The following is an 8,364-nucleotide window of genomic DNA, read 5'->3' as shown; positions in this document are numbered from 1 at the left end:
CAATTCTTAATTGTATAGAATCAGTTCTTTTAGATTTGAAGCCCAAAAGTAAAAAAAAAAAAAAAAAAAAAAAAAAGCCCAAGTCAACAAGGTAAAAGTATAAGAACAGGGGTTTTTTTGTTTGTTTTTTTGGGTTTTTTTGTTTGTTTTTTCCTGAAGTGTGTTTATTTTTACCAAAGTTTTGGCTAATAGCAAAGGTTTAACAATCCAAATATGTCTCTAAATTATACAAATGTTGGGCTGCGTGGAGAGCTAAGCTGAGCAGATGTGGGGTGCTTCTCCCCCCAAACGCTGTGCAAAAATCACTTACCAAATGCTTTCTCATTTGGACCCACACTCCAATTCCAGAGTCTTGAAGCTAGATCTCCTAGGCAGAGCAGTACTAAAGCAGTAAGAAGGCATTTCAATTTGGATCACTTACTTGCTTGTGGAAATGGGGAATGGACTGTCAGACTAGACTTCTGTCCAGCCTGCCTTCATTTCAGTCCTTTCTCAGTGTTATTCCAGGTTTGGACTATGCTGGAAAGACACCTGTATTATTATTATTTTTAAAGATTTTGTTTATTTATTTGACAGAGAGAGATCACAAGCAGGCAGAGAGAGGGGAACCAGGCTCCTCGCCAAGCAGAGAGCCCGATGTGGGACTCGATCCCAGGACCCTGAGATCATGACCCCAGCCGAAGGCAGAGGCCCAACCCACTGAGCCACCCAGGTGGCCCAAGACACCTGTATTACATAGGCTGCGGTTCAATGAATTTGTAAATACTGTACCTACCAAAGGATTTAACACTGAAAAAATTAAGGTAACCTTGGGAAATTCTAAAACAGTCACTTTTCACTTCTGGGAGGTAGGTGGCCAGGGAAATTAGGGCCACTGTGGAAGTCATATACCAGATGCACAGATGGCATTGTGTTTGTTGTAGACCCTGTTGATGTTGAAAGAATGGGAGAAGCCACAACTGAACTTCATAAAATAACCAGGGTATCAAAAAATCAGAGAGTCCCCATATTTGGAGCTGCTAACAAACAAGACCTGAGGAATTCACTGTCTCTGTTGGAAATTGAGAAATTCTATGGGTGAATTGAGCTCATCAACTCCCTGGCATTTGCAGCTCACCTGTGCAATCATAGGAGATGGACTAAAGGAAGGATTTGAGAAATGATATGATATGATAATTAAAAGAAGGAAAATGTTGCGGCAACAGAAAAAGAAGAGATGAATTGTGATCCCTTTCATATCTGTGTGGAATAGGTTTTCTCTGGTTTGATGTTGACAAATGCAAGTGTCTGCAGCCTGGTTTGCCTGCCTGCTCTCCTGGATGCTGAGAAAGCCTTGTTTTTTTTGAACAATCAGATGCTCAACTCTTTTGCCTTGTGGAAGATGAGTAAATGTGGTGCTTCTTAAAATGGTCTCTGCTCCCTACCCAAAAAACCCTACCATTCTAGGAAGCCAAGCATGGATACTAAATTGACCAGAAAACAGTTATGGAAATTGGACCTGAAGTTAGTGAAATAAGATTTTGAAGAGTGAAAATAAATAAATTATACAAATGTTAGAGGTTTATATTTTGCCAAGGAAATATCCCTACAAAGATATTTTGGAACCAAACCAAACCAAAACAAAAAAACCCAAAAACCTGGGGCACCTGGGTGGCTCAGTGGGTTAAAGCCTCTGCCTTCGGCTCAGGTCATGATCTCAGGGTCCTGGGATCGAGCCCCATATCGGGCTCCTTGCTCAGTGGGGAGCCTGCTTCTCCCTCCCCCCTGCTACTCTCCCAGCTTGGGCTTTCTCTCACTCTCTGTCAAACAAATAAAATTAAAAAAAAAAAAAAAAAAAAAAACCCAAAACCTGAGAAATACACCAACCTGTGAAATTCATGACAAAGATAATCTGTGTTTTAATTTCAAAACTTTAAAAATATATCAGTATATGGATATAAAAAAAAAATGAAAGCATCCAAATATCCCTATTAAAAGTGATTTAGAATATCCAGCTTTCTAAAATACCAGTATCAGAAGGTCACTGTACATTTTGTTTTTTGGCACTATTATCATTGGAAGGGACAGACAGAAAAGGCTAAACTGTGTCTTCTTCCCCTTCCCTGGTTCAAACCACTGCCTCACATTCTCTACTTCAACATATAGAATTAAGTGCCCTGCTCAGTGCAGAAGGGAAGAAGAATTGGAGCTGTTAACGTTTAAATTTCACTTTGCTAGAAATGTATTATAAATAACTAATTTGAGGCAACAATATATCTTTAATTGCTTGACAAGTCAATTAACTCAGATTCAGCTATTAAACATTTCTGATCATTTAACCTAGGAGGGAGTTCTAACTACCAGACATAGGGTTACAGAGAAAACGCATCAGGTTTACAAACAAACAATTCTCAAACATTCTAAGTGCTTTAAAAGCAAGTAATACCAACCAAAACACTGATGTCTTAATGATAAGCCTCTCATTTTTTATTATAGAATTTCAGACCCTAGTGGCAAATTACCATAGTCTGTGCTACATTCATCCTTCAAAGGAGGTTGAGTTAAAGTCCACGAGAACTAGAGTGAGGAGCTTCTGCAAGAATTTGGAGGAGGAATAAAGATGTGGCTGTAGGTCACAGATACTTGTGCTCCTTCTTCAAAACGCACAGACATTCCGAGGGCATGAGTTCAAACAGGCCATTTTACCCTTGAGCTCTGGTGGTTTTGATCCTGGTATGAATAGTTAACTCTCCTTCTGGTCACTTTATTCACTTAATGGGCGGGCGATCATGGGGAAAAAAGTGAAAATGACTGGCTCATGTGACTTAACAGTCCAAGACTGACTTCAGACATAGCCGGATCCAGGTCCCCAAACCCTGCCTGTCTGTGGCTTCTGATTTTACCTATGTTGCTTTCACTCTAAGGTTGATTCTTAAGTGGTGTCTGGATAAGCCACCAACAGGTCCAGTCCTTTGTCTGTAACATTAGAAACTCTCACTAAAAAATAAGTATCTCAGGGCACCTGGGTGGCTCAGTGGGTTAAGCCTCTGCCTTCAGCTCAGGTCATGATCTCAGGGTCCTGGGATTGAGTCCCACATCGGGCTCTCTGCTCCACAGGGAGCCTGCTTCCTCATCTCTCTCTCTCTCTGCTTGCCTCTCTGCCCACTTGTGATCTCTCTCTGTCAAATAAATAAAATCTTAAAAAAAAAAATCTTTTTCTCTGGGCCCAGCAATGCTGACGTTTACTGGCTTTGATCGGCTCAGCTGATCATGTATTCATCCTTGAAGCAATCACTAAATTTGGGGAGATGCTGCACTCTCAAAGGCCAGGATTTGGTGATGTGCTCACCCCTGGAATCACAAAGTGAGGTCAATGCCACCTGAACACGGGCTGAGAGTACGAGGGTGGTTGCTCAAAGGCACATTTTGGTGCTGACACCAAAATGACAATGACAGACAAAATGAAAATGAAAAACAAAAAACCAAAGCATATTCAAGAATGTTCCAAGGAGGGCACCTGGGTGGCTCAGTTGGTTAAGCAACTGCCTTCAGCTCAGGTCATGATCCTGGAGTTCCAGGACGGAGTCCCACATCAGGCTCCCTGCTGAGCAGGGATCTGCTTCTCCCGCTGACCCTCTCTCCACTCATGCTCTTTCCCTCAAATAAATAAATAAAATAAAAAAAAAAAAGTTCCAAGGAGGAGCTAAATGGATTTGATAATATGGATAGTAGAAAGGAGTGAAAATGATTGAGTTAACCTATTCACGGACTCACTTAAAGCCAGATATAGAAAAAGAAAAAAAAAAAAATCTAATGAAGGAAATCACACTCTGATTTAGAGCCAGGATCTTTCTGGGAAACAATTTGGAATAGAGACTAACTGGGTTATTGTATTAACCAGGGTTCTCCAGAGAAATGAAAGAAGGTGTAGGTGTATAGATTCAAAGAGACAGGGAGAGACACACAGAAAGGCACACACAGATTTTTTAGGGAATTGGTTCGCAGGATTGTGGGGCTGGCAAGTCCAAAATGTGTAAGGAAGAGTTGACGATGCAGCTTGAGTCTGAAGGCAGTCCAGAGGCAGAACTCATTCTTCTTTGGAGTTCCTCAATCTTCTTAAAACCTTCAATTGGTTGGATGATGCCCCCTCCCATTACGGAAGGTAATCTGCTTAACTAAAAGTTGGATGTGTATGTTAATCAGATCTAAATACCTTCATAGCAAATCTAGAGTGATGCTTGATGAAAAACTGGATACCATCGTCCACCTGAGGTGCCACAGAAAATCAACCATCCCAGTCACCCACCTTGAATTCTGACGGATCTCCACACTGAGCCAGAAGGGAGTTGGCCTCCCAATGCTGAAGTCAAACCCCAGGCCAATTAAACCAGATATCTGGGAGTGAGACCCAGATAAAGGTATTTTTTTGATGTTCCACAGGTTACTCCTATGTGCATCCAAGGCTGAGAATCACCCTTGTAGAGCAGTGGTTCTTCATCTTGGTTTCCAGACTAGCCATTTCAACCTCACCTACAAACCTTATCTACAAATGATAGAAATGCAAATTGTCCCTACTCCAGACCTACTAAAGCAGAAACTGGGTTCAACCCTAGCCCTGCAGACTGTGGTTTAACAAGCCCTTCAGGTGATTCTGATGGTTGCACAAATTCGAGAAACACCGGACTAGAGTTCTCCAGTGACACAATGCTAACACATGCAGGAGTGTAACACTACACCTCCACTCTCAGTCTCTTAATCAGAAGAGTAGGGGTCGGGGCACCTGGGTGGCTCAGTGGGTTAAAGCCTCTGACTTCCGCTCAGGTCATGATCCCAAGGTCCTGGGATCAAGCCTTATATCAGGCTCTCTGCCCAGCAGGGAGCCTGCTTCCTTTCCTCTCTCTCTGCCTGCCTTTCTGCCTACTTGTGATCTGTCAAATAAATAAGTAAAATCTTAAAAAAAAAAAAAAGAAAAAGAAGAGTAAGGGTCTGTTAGTAAGCCTCCTCGAGTGAAAGCACTCATTAAGGTTTTCTTGAGTGTTTGTTCCAAGGATACATAATGAAAATTATGGAATCTTGACTTTGTGGCTAGGTTTCACCAAGTGGGTATTTACAAGATATAACAGACGTATGAATCTGACAGCTTCCAGAGCTATTGCCTCCCAAGTGTAGGTCTAGAACCCTAGCATGCCTTAGCAATTCTGTCCTTTCGTCTCCCTTTGTACAAACCGCTGTATTCTTTCTCCTCTATCTTGTCTAAAATTTTGAGAGCATCTGATTGGTTCAAACTCTTTCATCACTTAGTGATGATGTTCCCTTAACTTGTAAGCTTTGCTGGCCAAACTGGCTTCCCTTGTGTCAGGTCTCTTACCAAGGTCAACCAGTTGGGACCGGGGAAAACAAAATGCAGAGTAAGAATCTCCTAGGGCCATTTCCCTTCCTAAAGGTCTGAGGGCCTTAACATGGGCTGTGGGTATGTCACACATTGGGAAGGTTGGTCTGTTAGGTATGTTTAGCTGTTCTCTGACCCTTAAATCTATGTGAAGTTCTTTGATACAAAAAGACATCAAGGACAAATTAAGCATTTATTCAACTCTAACTTTTGGGGATGAGTTGGAAACTTTTACTGAAAAGCTTTGGGAATGTTTCCCTTTCAGTATTTGCTATAGGTTAAGTCTTGTGGCCAAATTTAGAAAAGCCATAAGCTATATATTATTATGGAAAATCATCTTATTTGCATGCACCAGATTGTAGGGCCCATATTTTATGCAGAAGGGCTCTTTGCACAGTCCCCTTCACTAAGTCATAAATGACGAAAGCATGTTGGTAATTTTACCAAAAAGGTAAAAAGAAAAACAAAAAACCCCCAAAAAACCCACCTCAAGTAATCAAGTTTTCTCCAGATGATCAGACTGGCCCTCCAGGTTTTCTTTTAATAACTGATCTAGGGGCATCTGGGTGGCCCAGTAGGTTAAGCATCAGACTATTGGTTTCAGCTCAGGTCATGATCTTAGAGTCATGAGATGGAGCCCTGTGTCAGGCTCCTTGCTCAGTGCTCTGCTTGAGAATCCGTCTCTCCCTCTCCCTCTGCCCCTCCCCCTGCTGGTGGGAGTACTCGCACCGTGCTCTTTTTCTAATTAAGTAAATAAATAAAATCTTAATGATTGGTCTGATTTCACTATACTAAGCTGAACTGAAAACGGGAAAGTTCAGTCCAAATCAAAAGGTTAACTAACCTCTGGGAAAGCATGAGTTTGTTACTTAAAAACCCTTAATGATGCCAGAATTCACTGAACATTCCCGAATCGTTTTACCTCTCAACGCCAAGATTAAATCTGTACTTCACCCAAAACCTTGCAGAACTCACTCACATGGTACCAGTATTGCCACCATTACTTGATCTTATGCTACCAACTAACCGATTCAATTAAAAACAAACAAACAAACAAACAAACAAAAACTAAATACTACCTTGAAGTCTAAATCACAAACTTGGGCTACCAAAATATAATTAAAACCAAAATTTAATGTGTATTTCTCAAGTTGTTTAATGTGACTGATTCGTTGTTGGTAACAAAGAGATACTTACAGAGACAGTATTTACCTGCTGAATCGTTTCCTTTTATTGGCCGTATTCTTCCATCCTGGTTTTAGAGTTCTCTTGAAAGGACAAAAATTCTGCAACTCTGACTCGGGTCTAGTTTTCATATTATTTTATTAAAGAAGTGTGCCCTCGCCTCAAAATGTGCCTCTGAACAAAGAACTGAGTAAAAGAAGGATCATCCAGAGTGTTTACAATGAAAATCATGCATTATCTAACAAAGTTGGGAGTACTGAAGGGTTTTGGACACTCTAAAAGTATTTGTAAGCATTTTACTTTTGATAAGGTCATTTATCTCAAAACCATAGCTGAAGATTATGGCAACTCTTTAATAAAACAGATGTTTGCTTACAGTGATATGAAATAAGAAAACTGAAGTTTTAAAATCATTAAGTGTCTCACAAAGAAATTTTTCCCTCATGGCTTTAAGGGGAAAAAAATTGATACACTTAGTTTAAGTGCCATTGATAGGGCTGTGATTAAATACTTTCAAACTGCACTTGAAGATGCAGTATTACTAACTCAACTGAGTTAATAACGTTTTATCTGGTAAATCTCCTTCATCTTCTGGAATTTAAATTATCTTGATAAAAGTAGTCAACCCTCACAACTATGCTATTACAAATAACCTATAAATTGGGGGTATAAATTCTATAGGAACTTATTATGCCTTTCAAACTAAACATTCAATGGAGTGTTTGATGATTTCTAAGTAGATAAAAGCGTTATTTTCCCCAAGTCTCTTGACTTTATAAAAATAAGTGAAATCCAGAAGTGCCCGTGCATATTTTCATATCCTCACTTATACTCCTAAGAAAAGAAACCTGGCTGAGTCCTGCTGGGTGAGACCTAAGAATGTTACAAAGAGAAACTTTTCTACTTCCAGGGTTCTTTAAAATATCCCACTTCAATGTAATTACCGGTGTTCACAGTTTAATTTAGAAGTAAAGAGATGAAGCATTAAGTAGCAGCAGCCGAGTTTACTTACCAGATACCAGCAGATGTCAGCAAAAATCTAAGGCAGCGCCACAAGGGGTCGGCCAAGGACCTTAAGCTATTTCTTTCAGGGTACCCGCAATGTAAACAGAAAATCTTCAATTACCTGCACAGTCCTTTTAAGACCCCCCCAAACACATCGTTCCCTGGCCCACGATGGGTGGGGAGGAGAGGCCACAGTGGATCCATCTGCCTTTTCAGCACACCAACAGCTCTTTCAAAGAACGGAGCTGCCCAGATTTTGTCCAACGAAACTCACCTACAACGTGTTATGTAACAAACATACACTTCAGACAGCCATTCCCGTTAGAAAAAACAAACTTTTGTGTGTTTGTTTACAGAACACTCATATTACCTGGGCTCTGCAATATGTGTTTAGGGGTTAGGAACATGGAATATTTGAGAGGACATTAATGCATTTTTCTGGAGAATGTTCTGTCAGGTGGTAGAACAGCTTGTTATAAAGAAGTAGATATAGGGGCGCCTGGGTGGCTCAGTGGGTTAAGCCGCTGCCTTCGGCTCAGGTCATGATCTCAGGGTCCTGGGATCGAGCCCCGCATCGGGCTCTCTGCTCAGCAGGGAGCCTGCTTCCTCCTCTCTCTCTACCTGCCTCTCTGCCTGCTTGTGATCTCTCTCTGTCAAATAAATAAATAAAATCTTAAAAAAAAAAGTAGATATAACATTTTAAAAATAGAATCTCAAGTGTAGTATTTCTTCCCCCCCCCCCCAAAGATTTTATTTATTTCTTTGACAGAGAGAGACACAGTAAGACAGGGAACACAAGCAGGGGG

At 40.8% G+C, this 8,364-nt stretch overlaps 1 pseudogene; it reads left to right on the top strand.

The window, feature by feature from the left end:
* The first annotated feature begins 440 nt into the window (after window positions 1-440).
* Window positions 441-1,220, top strand: LOC125079798 (ADP-ribosylation factor-like protein 4A; annotated as a pseudogene).
* Window positions 1,221-8,364: the final 7,144 nt, after the last annotated feature.

This window comes from Lutra lutra, chromosome 10 (assembly GCF_902655055.1).
Source record: "Lutra lutra chromosome 10, mLutLut1.2, whole genome shotgun sequence".
In the NCBI taxonomy this organism is placed as follows: Eukaryota; Metazoa; Chordata; class Mammalia; order Carnivora; family Mustelidae; genus Lutra; species Lutra lutra.
Note: the sequence above shows the minus strand (reverse complement) of the source record. Positions and strands in the feature narration are given on the sequence as shown.